The sequence below is a fragment of the Ambystoma mexicanum genome, chromosome 4q, assembly GCF_040938575.1.
Source record: "Ambystoma mexicanum isolate Mex_15411 chromosome 4q, UKY_AmexF1_1, whole genome shotgun sequence".
Classification (NCBI taxonomy): Eukaryota; Metazoa; Chordata; class Amphibia; order Caudata; family Ambystomatidae; genus Ambystoma; species Ambystoma mexicanum.
Genome location: NC_090928.1, coordinates 347,892,105 through 347,909,130, shown reverse-complemented (window position 1 = coordinate 347,909,130; position 17,026 = coordinate 347,892,105).

Below are 17,026 nucleotides of genomic sequence, written 5' to 3'. Positions count from 1 at the left end.
AACTCCTAAATATGACATCCGCGCGTAGACCCCAGCAACTTAACCAAGTCTGGTGGAAAGGTGACAAGAAGGTGGAAGTTGTGCATCCGATGGTCTACCTGGGGGCCATCATAAATAAGAACTGTGATGACAGTGCCCACTATCACACACTCAGATTGAAGACCAAGCAGCTAGCAGCCCAAGGCATGAGAATTCTCCATAAATATGGCACATTTTCCCTCATAACACTTCTGGCATTTTTTCACCAGAAAGTGGTTCCTATTCCAACATACTGCTCGGAGGGAATACTGAGCCTGCCCTGGAGGATTTGGGCCCCCCTAGAGGGTCTATTTTCACCAAAATACACCAATAACTCAGACTACAATCGTTGGAGAGTATTGTTTTATGGAAGTTATTTGCTGTGTATCTATAGTGTAGATTGGCTGAAGGAGGTTCAACTTTTGAAATCTTTACATGCATGGAAAAGACTAGTGATCAATATCTGCAGAAATGGTGGAAAAAGATTAAGAGAATAATGACAGAATGAGAATTAGATGACAATTATCTACTCACCAATCCCATGAAAATTACAGGAGCAGGAGTGGATAGAAACAATCCCTTTAAGGAACCTAGATCCCTTGAGTCCATGTTGGGAGAAGGAAAGAAAGGGCTTAAATCATCTCCCTCTATACCTGCATATGTTCCCCTCAGCATACTACAGAGATCTGCTGCTGAGAGTGAGATTAAACATCCTCGACACAAGAGAGGTGAAACTTGAAAGGAAGCTACTCACTCCTGAAGAAGCATACTGCCGATATTGGGGGTTGCCCGGAACAGTACAATCCCTCAGCCATTGTGTAATATCTTGTTCAGCCTTATCAAGCCTATGAACCAAACACCTCAAGAAACATCAAATTAACTGTAATATCGAACTAGACCAGCACTAGTGGGAGTGGATGTTGATTAGGGAGAGAATACGCTTCTGTTTGGAAGTGCTAAAGTAAATAGAAGCTATTCTATCCTTGTGAAATGAACTGAAGCCCAGTCAATTGCCTTCTCCAACGGTCTTGAGCGGAGACGTTTGCATGAACAGTCAATTAAGACCTTGAGGTCAGCCTGGGTACTCAAGAGTTGGATGTTCTTTTCATTGCCATTGCCATTGTATGTAAATAGTCATTAGGTTTTTATGAGGCCAATGTTGAATGCATTGGGAGTGATATTATTCACGTCAAGATGACTTCAAATCCGTATTTTACCTTAAACTTAGTTCTCCTCTATAGACCTCCTGAAGTTTCCGACAGTTTTAATGAAGAAATTGTTAATATTATTACACCTATGATGACCACTAATACGGGATTGGTCATTTTGGGAGATTTTAATTGTTGGAAGGGTGACAAAAGGGATAAAAAAGCACTGGCCTTAGAAAAAATGCTAGGCAATCACCAAGTTATAATTAACAATGTGGACTCTACACATACTAAGGGCCACGTACTGGATTGGATTGGTAGTAATAACATACAGGTTGGAGACATCGTGACTAGACCATGTATTTGGTCTGATCACTTCTTTGTCTCGTGTACATTGAGGCTTCCCGCTCTAGCACGCAGAGTGCATGTACCTACACACACAGTCAAAGCCCGAAATTTTAAAAACATCACCTCGCCTATCTTGGCCAAGTGCATGCAAACCTTGATTACTAAAACAATTGACTCTGACGATCCGGAGATGCTCATAAATAATCATAATCAGGAGATTTCTGAAATGCTCGATAAATTTGCACCAATGAAAGATAAACTGGTTCGAGATTTACCAAATCGCCACAAATGGTTCTCCCCTTCCCTGGCAGAACTCAGAGCGAGCAAAAGGCAGGCCAAACACGCCTGGCATAAAGATAGATCCACTACTAATTTGTTAAATTGGAAACAAAAAGAGAAACAGTATAAAGCAGAAATTGTTGAGGCTAAGAAAACCTTTTATAACAACCAAATTAGCTTAGCTGGAGATGAGACAAAGGAACTTTTTCGCCTTTTTAGATCCTGGGAGAAACCCACTGCTTGTTGTCTTCCTATAAAACCGACATATGATGACTGCGAACGGGTACAGAAGGCTTTCGCAGATAAACTATTAAAAGCCCAAGATAAAATTAAACTAGAAGCACTAGCAGCCCCGTCGCATACACTAATGCGTACTCCAGTACTTACCGAGACACATCATACTTGTATAAAATTGCCACAAATTCAGCCAGCTTCTATATCAAGCAGGGATACTCTATTAGGTTCTGCTGCAGGTTTTACCTTTAGAGAGTCTACTGCTGCTGATATTTTGAAAATCCTTAAGTCTATGCACCCCACTAATTGTCCTGGCGAACTGCTTCCATCCAAACTAATCTTGGAACATAAGGAACTTTTCGTGCCTTTTCTTTGTAGATTCGCAAACGCTTCCTTTCGAACAGGTGTCATTCCTCAATCTATAAAGAATGTAGCAGTTTCACCGCTGCTAAAAAAAGTGGGCCTTGATCCCACTGATGCAGCAAACTTAAGGCCAATCACCAACACCCTGTTCTTCCTTAAGCTTATAGACAAGATAGCAACTATCCAGCTACATGCCCATGTCCAGATGGCTGGCATCTTACATGTTAAGTAGTCAGGGTTCAGAAGCCATCATGGCACAGAGAGTGCCCTTCTGGACCTACAGACATATATGCTCTCTAGACTGGAAGATAGCAAGTCAGGGCTGCTGATGTTGTTGGATTTATCAGCAGCCTTGGACTTGCTAGATCACAAAATTTTACTTGGAAGAATGCAGACTGTTGGGGGCCTTTCCGATAATGCCATAGCCTGGTTGAGAGCATTCCTGGATGGTCGTCGGTCACAGGTGCATTGGTGTGACAGTTCCTCTGGGTCACAAATTATAACGTGTGGAGTACCCCAGGGGGCATGTCTTTCCCCACTGTTATTTAATATCTACATGTTTCCTCTCTGTTACGAATTAGATCTTTTCCAGACCTTTTTTTGTAACTATGCCGATGACTTCCAGCTGGTCCTCAACATTACTGGTGCTTATGACACGGATCAACTTACAGTAAATGCGGTTCATCAACTGATAAAACAGTGGATGTCCACTAACTGGCTGTGTCTGAACGCTACAAAGACGGAGCTCATGATCTTTGGCCCACGTCAGGCACAAATCAAGTTGGGCCAGGAGTATACTGGTTTTAGGATAGATGGTAGTTTCACAAACATTGTGCAGAAAGTTAAAACTTTGGGCACATTCATGGAAAACAGTTTAGACTGTGAAGCCCATGTTGCAGCCATTACTACTAGCACTAGCTATCATCTTAAAGTGCTCAGGCAAGTTGCACCACTAGTCTCGGTTGAAAACCGTATTAAACTCACGAGAGCTGTCATCTTGCCACGTGTAGATTACTGTAATGCACTCCTAGGCGGTGCCGGTAAAGCAGTAATCCAGGAATTACAAAAAATACAAAACAAAGCCATTCGCAACATTTTCCAAATGAAGCGCTCAGAACCCACTACTGCAGCCAGAAAAAAATTGCATTGGCTTCCTGTAGAAAGCAAAATTCAATTTAAATTGATAACCATATGCCATAAATGCATCTTTGGTAGTGCTCCTGCTTACCTTAAGGATGTCATTAGCATTTACCAGCCTAAAAGAAACCTCAGGTCGGCTGAAGGCTATCTTTTGGTACAGCACCAAGTGAAACACTCTCGAGGCTCTGGAAGGGCCTTTCACACCCAGGAAGCCAAGGCATGGAATGCATTGCCTGCATCCCTGCGCAAGACAACAGATCTTCTTGCCTTCCGAAAACAATTAAAAACGTATCTTTTCAATTAGAGTAAACTTCTGCGGTAGTCTTTTTATTCACTGTACTCTGTTCTCTCGGCGCCTGGATGCCTATGGGCATGGCGTGGTACAAGCACAATAACAATAACAATTGTATCTTTTTTATCTTTTTTCTGCCTCCCCTCTCCTTACCTTTTTGTATGAAGGTTTGATTTTAATGGATAAAGTTTGCAGAATGGTGTGGTAAAAGATAATGGAGTAATGTTAAGGGTTAGAAAACGTGTTTGTATTGTGTTTGTTTTATGAATAAGTGAACCAATAAACATAAAAACAATGTATATTGTGGTGTTATGCCATGCACAGTGTTTACTTCCACCCACTTGGAGAAGAGATTGACGACACAGGTTATGAACTGTCCTTGTGGATGCCCCATATGTTTAATTCCTGGTATATCTATAGTTACTTCCTGCATGGATAAATCAGAACGCATGTTGCAGTTATGAGCTGGGTAATCACCTTATTTGATCTTGCGTCCCAAACATTCTACACATTCCGTCAACTGATGTTTCACATTTCAATCCATATTGGCTCACCAATGATATGCCACCAACACCTGTTTTGTCATTCATGGGCAATATTAACCACTCTCAGCCTTACTCTACATGGAGTCATGACCTTGCCTTCAAGATACAACATGGTGCTCTCAATGCTAAATTCCTCTCTCACAGTCCAAACATGTTCATTCTCTCTCATCGCTGTACATACTTGGAGCTGTATAAATGTGCACATGCACACCCTCTCTTGGCGGGTGCAACTCAGGGACCCTTTCACTGCCTATTCACATTGCACAGAACATCTCAGTTTTAGCAGGCACATTTACCACATCCTTTATCCACATGGTAGCACTATTTTTAATTACAGATACACCCACCTGCTATTTCATGAGCAATCAAAACTTTCCCTTTAGTTAGCAGAGGAACTCATCTTATTTTATTTGTAAGCATATTACCATTGGATTCATAAATAAGGGTCTGTGTTATTTGGAAGCCACATCAGTCAAGTCCCTGTCTTAACTAGGGATATCAGCCTGAGGCAGTCCATTCTCCATTCTTCTGTATCCCCAGCAGTTTTGCTTCTCACCTCTCCATTCTCTGGCGAGACCGTTTCGGTGTTAACAGCTCTTAGCTACTGTTATTCACCTTTGTGCAGAGAAAGGCAGAGAAATCTGTATATGTTTATTCAGAAAGCTTGGGGATACCTAAATGGTAAATGTATCCAGCTAAATACCCCTCAGGAAGGTACCAGTACTGAAAACGAAATGTTGGTTTTGATAAAACAGCTGTGGCCCACTTTTTGTAAGGGTGATGTTTGTCCCTCAAGGCTTGTGAAAGAGTGTGCTGCTTAAATGAGTCCCCTCAAAATGCAATTTGTGAAACGATCATTCAAGGGGTGATTGGTGCCAAACTGTATTAAACAGACATGGATTTTGCCTTTATTAAGCAAATGCTCCCTGGATCACAAAATACCGACTAATTATAGGCCCATCTCTAATGTCCCTTTTTTACTAAAAATTCTGGATTGTGCTGCATACGCACATGTTCAGATCTATCTGGAAAAGTGCCACATCCTGAATAAAAGGCACTCAGATTTTTGGAAGGCCCATAGTATAGAATCTGCCTTGCTGGGTGGGCGTCAAGGCAAACATGCTGGAAATTATAGAAGGAGGTGGGACTGGCTCTTGCTGCTTATCGATCTTTCTGCAGCTTTCGATTTAGTGGACCATGCAATACTAGTGTCCAGGCTCAAACGTGGTGTGCACTCCTCTACATCTGCAGCTGACTGGATAGAGTGTTTCTTGTCTCATCGGACAGCCACAGTCTTTATTGATGACCATAAAGCAGAACATTTGAAATGGATGGTGGAGTGCCACAGGGGTCATATCTGTCCCATGTTTTATTTAATCTGTTTACAGCTCCGCTGTTTTAAGTTACTTAGTGACAGAAGGATTCTTTTCACAAACTACGCTGATGACACTCAGTGCCTAATCCATCTGTCAGGAAATCATACTGAGGACTCAGAGACAATCAACTGGGTGCATGTCATAATCCAGACTTGGATGATGGATAATGGGTTCGCCTTGAATGACGGGAAAACCGAAATTATGATTGTGGGCACAGCGTCTCATCTGAAGAAGCTAGGGCCGAATTTTAATGAATTCTGTATAGCTGGATGTATTATTCTTACCTTGCAGAAGGTGAAGACCTTGGGCATGGTGATTGACCAAGAGCTTAACATGAAGGCTCGTGTTAGCTTCCTGGTGTCATCCACTTCTTACTACCTGAAACTGTTGGTACAACTGAAGCTGTACGTGCCCCGGACAATCAAGCGACAATCTCAAGGGCAATTATTGGAGCTAAATTAGATGATGGCTCCAGCCTGTTACATGGTATAGGTAAAGGAGACCTGATGCATCTCCAGATCACACAAAATAGTGCAGTAAGAGAAATCATCGGATTGAAAAGGAGTGACCATGTCTCCGTAGCTAGGAAAGCATTACACTGGCTTCCTATGGCCAGCAGGATAATGTGTTTACTCACAAATGTCTTTTTGGATTAAGTCCGGCTTATCTATCCAGCCACATCGCCTGGCTACCCGTCCGAAGAACATTGAAATCTAATTACTTGGGTCTTCTTCAAACACCTTGGGCCAAACTTGGCATAGTGGCACAGGGATCATTTTGCTTCATGGCATCAAGGATCTGGAATTCTCTTCCTCTAGACTTGAGATTGTGCCAATCCTTGGAAGCTTTCAAAGCTGGATTTAAGACACTTCTGTTCTGCTAAGGTGGGACTTTATCTCTGACTTGATGAGAATCTGCTTCTCGGTCTTCTGTTTTTCCTGATTTATGACTTTGGTTTTTATGTTTTTTGTATTGTATGTTGTTGTTGGCGCCACTATGCCTCAGGGGCTGTCTTTGGTGCCTTATAAATAAATATAAATAAATAAAATAACAAGAGGGCACATCACCACTCAAAATCAACCACTGGCTATTATGCACACATGGCAACTATGCACACCTAGATGCTCACATTACAGGGTCCATGACAGAAGTATGTTACATTACTATGCATATCATGCTTATAGACCTTCTCCGGCCTGTACCCATTGAATGAGATACACAACAGGGTAGCTGAAATTGGGTGGTAGCAGTAGGTGGATCACGAGAAATAGATGGTGAATGAGGTGTTAGAAATGAGGAAGCAAATGCAAGGTTGGAGGTTTGTGCTTTTTTGGGCAATCTCAGCACACAAAAGTGTATCTGGCAAGAAGGTTGATCATTATGTATTGGGTGTGGAGAGATGATTTAAAAGCAAGTATTGTGATGGTGTTTTCAATGCTGTGGAAGTTACAATGGTGAGGCCTGACAAGAAAGGGGAATGAAGCAAGGGAGATGATGTACCGTATGTTTGAGCTATGAAGGGTTTGGACATAGTGCTAGTTGTATGGTGGCAGTGTGAAAGTGGTGAGAGATTTGCACAGCCAGGTATCAGTCCCCCCTGCTCTTTTAAGTTTGGGATTGTGGTATACGTTGCACAGATGATCCTACAAATCAACATACGACTGTTTTCCAGCTAACCACCACCCATTAATGGAGGGATAAGGGTTGTGAAATCAACCACAGAGCAGAGGGGGGTTGTGAATCCAACTGAGGCTACACATGCTTGATAATTGCAGCTGGTGATTCTGGCTATGAGTGGGCCTCTTTCGGATGTCACTGTGCTATATGTGATGGTGGGGAATTACCTGAATCCTCAGACATATTTGCATATGCTCTCTCCACGCCATTAGAGGAGGTAACCATGGCAGCCAGGGGCATATGGCATGTGCATATGACACAAAATGTGTTTACAAATATCAGTTTTGCCCACTGCATAAAGCTTAGCCATCTTTCCTCACCACACTTCTCAATTGCATGATTTAACACACCGGTGCATGCCTCTACCGTTACCTTCTTTTTAAAGCAGGGAAAAGTAATACAGCAAAGAGGGGAAACCTAGTGAAAGACCAACATGAGGTTTACTACAAAGAAATGGAAATATGCCAGTCACGAGGTCAAAGAATAATGTTTATTACAGTCAAGTGAAAGGGGTCTCAGCACTCCACAATGCATGCACACAGACACCGTGGAGGGAGAGAGCCCTGAGTCCCAGAAAACAGCAGCATATATACATTTAGGAATAACATACGGTGTGCTTGTCCTGCCCCTTCATGTGATATATACCACTGTTGACCCCCTCCTCCATCATACTGGTGTCAGCAACCCATTTAGGTGAATCTTACACATACATCTCTGAATGTGGATCAGTAGCAGTTTGTTTGGCAAGTCTATCTGTAAAATCGTTTCTTTTTCCTATGTCATCCGTCTCCCTCTAGTGCACGGCGCATTTCATTATTGCTAGCTGTGTAGGAAGCGCTACTGCTGATAACAATGTCGACTTTTAGTGCCGTGTGATATTAAACATCCCCGCTTAGACCATAATAGGCCAAAATTGTGAACCAAAATTTTGAACCACACAAAATGCATACTGACTGTCAGTATAAATGTCACTATAAATGTTCACGCTAAGCCCTTCAGGCTCTGGTCAATGCAACAATTTCTGCAGCCTGAGCGGAATTATGAGGTATCTTTCTGCTTTCAACAATAGTGTCTAATGTGGTAATTGCATAGGCAGCAGTGGAAGTACCATCAGGTAATTTGAAACAGGAACCATCACAAAATAGTTCCCCATCTGGAGACTTTAAAGGTGTATCACTCAAATTAATTCTACCTTTTTTATCTTATTGTATATCATATAGGCAATCATGGGACATCGTATTTGTGCAATCTACCTCTTGTGGAGACGGCAAACGTTCAGCCGGATTCAAAGTACAGAATCTCTTAATTTGGATGTGCAGTGTAAATAGAATCAACTCATATCTTTTTAGTCGAGCAAAAATGAGGTGCTGTGCTCTGTTTAGTAGAACATCAACAGAGTGAGGTACCATCACGGTTAAAGAGTGACCTAAAACCATAACCCCCACTTTGTTTTACTGATGCGGAAGCAGCAGCTGCAGCTCTTAAACATCTCAGCAAAGCGCATGCAACAGGGTCTAGCGTGGAGGAAAAATAGCCGCATGGTCTGCTTTTTCCTCCATGCTCCTGTGTCAATACAGCCAAAGCGCAACCTCCTCTCTCATGCACATATAGAACAAAACTCATTTCATAATTAGGTCTGCCCAATATTGGCGCTGAGCACAATGCAAATTTGAGCAGATCAAAAGCATTCTGGCAATCTATGTCCCATGGCAAATGCAAAGGAACATCCTTCTTTGTCAATGCCAACATAGGTTTAATCAGGAGCAAAAAATGTGGGATCTACTGTCTAAAATAAGAAACCATGCCAATCAAAGCTCTGACTTCCTTCTGCGTATTTGAAACAGACATGTCAGCGATGCTTTGTATACGTTCAGGTGTCAGACGCCTACCCTCATTTGACAGGAGATAGCCTAAATAGGCGACCTCCTGTCAACAATACTGAAACATCTTTAACAAAGCTTTGTGTTCTTACGTAGCCAAATGAATAAGCAGCAGCACAGTACCATCCTTGCAAGCGTCCTCGGAGTCTGCGGCATTAAGCATATCATCAATATATTGCAGCAGCGTGCAAGTGGATGGTAATTCTAGCATATCAAGTTGTTCCTTCAATGCCCTACTGTATATGCTCAGTAACCCTGAGGGACACCTGTAAATGTCAAAGAGCGTCCTCCCAAGGAAAACGCGAACAAGTACCTACTATCAGGATGTACAGGAATTCTAAAGAAGTCATTTTTAAAATCAACAACACTGAAATGTGTGGCCGTAGCTGGAATCATAGTCAAAATAGTGGTAACATCAGGCACAATCGGCAACAGTGGTGCAACAATCGCACGTGAATCAATCACAAAATGATAAGGTAAAGCATTGTCCCCTTTCTTAAAGACGAGAAAGTTGGGCTATTGCACGCACTCCCATAAATATCTTCAATAACACCTCAGTGTATAAAATCCAAAACAATACTCTTCAAAGCATGTTCTCCCTCCATTGAGATCTTGTACTGTGGAATATGTGGGTGTGTAATACCTGAGTTCAGGATTATCCAAACTGGTTCAACATTAAGAATTCCAACATCATTATTGTTTATCACCCATAAGTGTGTGGGTACCTTACTCAACTCACTGGGCAAAGGCATAGACAAGAATTGTGAAGCAGAATTTTGTTGGGGAGAGATCGTCAAATACTCTCCATCAGGAGAACAATAAATCACAGCATTCAGTTTCTTCAACAAATTCAAACCCAACAAGTTTTCAACACAATTCATTGTTAACTGAAACGGACATGAATCAATGAACGGCCCCAGTGGAATCAGCTCCGGCTGAGAGACCGGACTAACCACTGGCGTACTGGAAAACCCTACAGAAACATTACTCTGCCATGACAATGGAATATCTGGAACCCGCAGATGGTCAATGGAACACTTTTGTGCTCTGGGATCTACTAGAAAGATATGCTCCCTATTCCCCACCTTTCTCGACATAGGGCCCCTTTTGATCAACGGGAAAAGGTGTTGGTTCCAGAACCAGCTTCGGGTTCTTCTAATGAAACAATACATCGTCAGATGTAAAGTCTTCAGTAAAGAAAGCATGAGAAGGATTATCAAAAATATTCCCATTACTCGCATTCTGTTGCTTTCCACACTGGCTATTTACATTCATATCCAGCAGTTGAATCTGCTGATTTTGCGCAAACTGATATCTACTAGGACCCGCTATACCAGGGTGACCCCTTTATCGCCTCCCTAGTGTACCATATGTACCATTAATTCGCTGTTGGAGAGATGGACACTGTGCCCTCCAATAACCCGCCTGCCTACAATACATACACTGGTTCATGTGTACAAGACCCATTTGTGCACACATTTGCGACACAAACTGACCCCTTGATTGCATATTCTCACCGCTTGAACCTCTTGCTATCTGCTGCAAAAGTACTGTAGTCTTCAGGTCACCCTTCTTCTAATTCACCTTTTCCTTCTCATTATTTACCCTAGTCTCATAATACTGGACCATATATAGTACTTAGGATTACGATTTTTCTTGCCATGCAATCTCAGATGTCATGATCTGAGTCTGGATGTCAGGCAATAATCCCTGCATGAATGTATCAACAAATAGCCTCATTACAACCATGGCGTTGGACCATGGTGCTATTAGCACCATGATCCATGCCGGATTCCGCCATGGTGGATGGCGGATTTACCGCCCCATTCCAAGGTTGACGGGGCGGTAAATCCCCATTCACCATGGCCCCTTCCCCATTCCCATTTTTGGCCCATAGGGCTCAATGGGAATGGGGAAGGCGCTAATTACGGCACCGTAAATTACGGTGCCGTAATTAGCACCAAGGTCCCTTAGCGGGTTGGACTTTAACGCCTGCAACAAGCAGGCGTTAAAGTGTGAATCGGGCGTTAAGGGCTTAACGGCGCCGCAGCCTTTTACGGCGCCGTTAACCCCTTAACGCCAGGGTTGTAATGAGGCCCATAATCTTTTCCCCGGCCCCGTACTCAAATCTTGCCCCCTGAAATCCAAAAATACTTGTTCAAACCTATTGAAAAATTCTGTTGCACCCTCTATCTTTCCTTGCATGAATGTTTTTAGTTTGTCCCATATTATCCTTTTCTGGGGCACCGAAGTCTTTAATTTGGTGAGGCTGTGCTTTCCTAGCCCCATCAGCTTGTGCTAAGGCCTCCCAAGTATCCCCCATCCCTGCATGGTCGTACACAGTCCTAATATGCTTCCATAAGTCTGCAGGTAGGATCACATGAAATAATAGGTCAAAATCACCTAAGGTGAAAACCGACAAATTCAAAACTGATTCAATCTCCTTGTAGAACCCTGTAGAATTCATTCTAAGGTTTGGAATAGATTGTTTAATAGTATATACTTTCTGCCTTGAAAATGGAACGTGAACGAATTGTGAAATGTAGTGCGCTGCAATAGTGGAGGGAGGTGTCTGGCCTACAGCTGGAATCCCTACTTTTGGAACTAGTGTTGGAGGTACCTCTCACATTGGCAATTGTATAGTAGACTGTTCTGAATGTTTATTAAGTAAAAGAGCCAGATCGAGTGACAAAGAAGTTAACGCAGTGTCGGGTGAAAATGCCCTTTTATAAATCATCATCATATCCGCAGGACAACATAAATTTCTCTTCCTGCATTCATCTTGTAAATATTCAACCATCACTTGTTACACCTTCCGCTGCATAGCCAGTGCATATTGACTAAACGTATCATGTACTTCAATAGATTAAATCAAAACATCCGAAATCCATCTAAGTGCGTCCCTCGTACAAATTTGCATGTCTTCATTAATGGGTTTCAATGGAGACAAAAATTATTTCTGCACATATGATGTTTGCTGCTTATCCCTATCCAATTCATCTTTATGTAAATGATCAAGTTCCCTTTTGTATATAAACAATTTCGCAACATGCTCGCATACTTTCGTTGCAGTGTCCTTCGAACGAAACAAGAAATTCAGATCCTGCATTCCTTGTGGAATTGCTGAACCAGTCAAATCACTTCATACTTCAGCAAGATATACACCCATTTCTTCTATCAATATCTTCTGCTCTGGAATACCCCCACGGTCTAACATTGCACTTACAGGAGTCGTTTCGTTATGTCTCAGCCCATTCATGCAATTACTTTTTTCTCTCCACAGTTATCATACTATGTGTCACTATTCTCGAATCAGCATCAATCCCATCATGCACTAGAGGTGGAGTGGAAGTAGCCAGCAATGAAAGCAAAAACAAATCATGCGTGTTAGGCGGTGGAGGAAATACCGCTGTCAGCGCAGTTGGTACAATGCCACGATCCTCGCCCAAAACCCCCTCTGGAAAACCCATTGGCCAGGTGGAGTCAGGACTCGGGCCTCTAGAGCCTGGCATCCTCTTCAAAAGCCCTCAATGGGCCAGTCCTGGCGCCTATGGCACCAGGCTCCTACACCATGAACAACAATGTGCTTGGAAACTACTTTATTGTATTGTCAGCCAACATAGAGGCATCCACAAAGCTTGGTTCTCTAAGAACCAAGCTATGCGGTCTAGTGTTTTGGGTGTGGCAGGCCTGGAACTACTTTCCCTGGTACTACTTTACCTGGGCTATACAAACCACACCCTGACTGCAGAACATGCTTCGTGTTACTTTGCAGCTTGCAACGTGACGCTCACCATGTCCAGCTATTCCTTCGAACCTCAGAGAAGCCGAACCTGCAGGGAGACAAAAGGAAAATCATTAGCAGCAGCATCTTACCTGTAGTTTTCATCTTTAAACACTCGCAGCTACTGAGAACAGCTTCCTCGAATCTGCACGCCTCCCGGACAGAACAAACTGAAAGAGGAAGATAGAGGCAACATTAAAGAAAGCTGTAGAGACATTTACAAATTATGAACTGCTCAAAAGGCTTACCTGGCTGGTCGCCTCTCGGCTGGCACCACTCCGGACATTCCACTTGCGCTGAAGAATACCGCAACCTACAAGGAAGGAAAACCCAGGTTAGCAAAGGCAAGACTTTGCAGCGCTGCGCATAGCGCTTACTTACCGCATCATTAGCGCTCTTAATGCGCCATCATTTACCAGCGGGCCTCAACCAAGCAAGTTCGCCGCAGTGAAGCTCTGCATACTTAAGGGAGAAAAAAGAGACATTTTAAACAAAGAAAGGCATGCAGGATAGCAACAAAACTAAAGAACAGCAATAAGACCTACCTGAACAATATCAAACGGGCTGGCGTCAGTGAAGTAACTGGAACGCACTCGCCCATGAAAGACAACGTGCCCCAGCAAAGAAGGCAGGGCGGAGAGCATGTCTAATTCTACCACAAGGTGAGGAGAGGGTGCCAGAGGGACTGAAAGCATACGTGGGTGGAGGGAGGATACTTACCCCAGTCGGTCAGTCTTGAACACAGTCCTCATGTATTTTCAGGCAGAACCTTCCCTGCAGACCACATCAGGGCAAAGCTGAGAAGCATACCAGCGAGTTACCCGGCTGGGTGGCGTCCCTGTGGATACCAGGTGAGCGTAACATACAACTGACATAGCAGCTACTACAATGGGAATGGGAGCAGGTGCAGATGGAGTCATGGCAGGTGCATAAGGAGGTGGTCAGTTTGATCAATTCCTGAATCAGACCTTCTCTCGATTAATAGCTGTTACGCTCACCTGGTATCCACAGGGATGCCACCCAGCCAGTTGGTCGTTGGTGCCCTTCCCAATGATTCCCTGGTGTGGTCTCGGTGTCGATGGGATTCCGCCTGGAAATGAAGACTATATTAGGACTGGGCGACCAACGTAAGTTTTCCCCACCTCTCTTGTGTTTCCAGCACCTCCAGGTTCTCTTCTCACCTGGTTGTCAGAATCGGTGGGCTCTCTGTCCTGCTCTTTGGGCAGGGCCGCATTGTCTTTTGTGGCCGCGGGCGGTCCAGTTACTTCACTGACTGCTGCCCTTGTAGTGTCTTTCAGGTAGTTATTATTGCGATTGATGGCATCGTAATTCTTGCATGCCTTTTCTCTGTTCTAAATGTCTCTTTTTTTACCTCCCTAGGAGCGCGGAGTGTCCGCTTGGAGAACTGGATATGCTGGTTCTCACCGGGAGATGATGGCGCGCTATAGCGCTATGATGCGGTAAGGAGGCACTTTCCATAGTGCAGCGATGTCTTCTCCTCACTGACCTGTGCTTTTCTCTTTTCGTTGGTCGCGGTGAGTTCCCAGGGCAGATGGAGTTCCGGAGCTATGCCGGCCGAAAAGCAACCAACCAGGTAAGTCTTTAAGCGCTTTGTGGTTGTAATGTCTCCACTACCTCCGTTAATGATGTCTTCATCCTTTTCTCAGGTCCTTCGATCCGGGCGGGAACTCCACCAACAGAGCTGCTCAGGAGCTGCGAGCAGTGAAGGATGATGAATGTAGGTACGATTCTGCTGCTAACAATGTTCTTGGTTTTCTGCAGGTCCGGAATTTACCAGGCTCGTGAGAAAGCTGGACACAGTGAGCGTCACGTTGCTAGAAGCAAAGTAACGCAAAGCGTGTTGTCTTGTTCGGGTGTGGTTTAAATAGCCACTGTAAAGTAGTCCAGGTAATGTAGTCCCTAGGTCACCACACCCAAAACACTAGACCGTATAGCTTGGTTTTAGGAATCAAGCTATGTGGATGCCTCCATGTTGGCTGAAAGCCTAAATAAAGTAGTCCTCAAGCAGATGTCTTTCCTTACTGATGAGCCTGGCGCCAAAGGCGCCAGAACTGGCCCCAAGAGGGTCTGAGAAGTGGATGCCAGGCCTTATTAGTGATCTGAGCCCTGATTCCACATGGACAATGGGCTTGCCAGTGGGGATCAGGGCTGAGGGTTGTGACATCAGTTTATTAAGTAATTTGTCTGATACATGCACATTTTGTGATGGGTATATTTTTTTGCACATCTAATTGAAAGGCCCTATCCATGCTTCTAATGGCCTCTGCTTGTTTCTGCTGGCCATGTACTAAGGCTTTCTCGGCATTCGTCATATGTCTGCGAGCGTGCTTCTCTCTACTTTTAAGCCGCTTAAATGCTTCCTTCTTCCAATCTCTAACAGCACCGAGTGCAGCTGGTCTGGCTTTCTTATGTAGTAATACAGCTTCCAAATATTCTATTCTAGCCACCTCAAAACTGCACAACTCTGGCCACTGAAGGTCTGGAGCATGTCTGGTTTGTCTATGTCAAACATCATTAAATACAATAGCGCCAAGGCGGTATCCAGTCTACATGTCACACGCCGGCGACCCCTTGGGTGGTGCGGGTTGACCATGTTCCAAGTTAATAGATTGTCTTCCTTGGCAAAATAACATTGCTAAACAGGATGACAACTTACCAGGCATTCTAAGTCACAATCTTACCTGGCCAATATATTTACACGTAAATACTATTACCACTCAAATCATCAGGACGATTCCGGTCTGAAATAGACTCACCAGATTTCAAATCTAGTCCAATGGACAATCGTTATGGCTAGTGATTTCTTCAAAACAAGCCTAGATTTTGGAACCCTCGCCGCGATGACCTCTAAGCGCTGCAATCGGCTGGATATGAGGCATAGCAGTCTGCGAGGAAACACATCTCTTTTTGCAGGGGCCCCCTGTACTTAATGATCTCGGTCCGACAGCCTTGTCTTCACCAAACAACGAATGGGCATCAACGAGAGGGTCTCTGTTTGGGTGCCATCTGAAAGACCAAAATTAGGCTTACTGCAAAGAAATGGAAAAACGCCAGTCACGAGGTCAAAGAACAACATTTATTACAGTCATGTGAAAGGGGTCTCAGCACCCCACGATGCATGAGCACAGACACTGTGGAGGGAGAGAGCCCAGAGTCCCAGAAAACAGATGCATATATACATTTAGGAGAATCATACGATGAGCTTGTCCTGCCCCTTCATGTGATAGGGACCATAGGGTTCATGACCTTTTGACGCAGATGGTATTACCATAACAACATACTTGCATATTTCCCTGTCTTTCCACAGACATTTAACTTTCTGGGAGCAGGGCAAAACGGTGCGTGGGGGCATATTGTGTTCTCTAGTACAAGGTAACATTCTCTGTGCATCTTATCTATGTTGCTCCTAGAGCCTAAGTTCAGTCTGCTCCAAAGTCTGAAAATATGGTTTCTCTTGAAGGAGCACATTTCAGATGCACATTATTATAATTAACAGTTCAGAGGGAAAAACGTGATTGAGACAGGAGGGCACCTAACTTGCAGATTAGCTAGGCTTCTGAAAGGACTTTAAGGTTCTTCAATGTAAGTCAAACAATGCGCTCAGCAGAATGTGCATTCCTGACTGTAAGTGTCAGAAAGTTTGTGCAGCAGTCTCCTGTTCAGAGCATTCATAGCAAAAATGCAGAATGAGCAAGGATCTAAATAATGCAGCCAAGATGGCGGATAAAGCAAAATGGCAACGAAGCCACTGTTATTGCGGCAATTGTGATGTGATGTGAATGTGCTTAGGCCAACATGCATACATTGCATTCATTATGAGGCACCAAACTGACTATATTTTCACACTAGAATAGTCTGGTCCAATGCACTTCCATTAGTCCTCTTCAAAGGCTTGCCTTGCACCTTTCAGAGGAAGGGAGC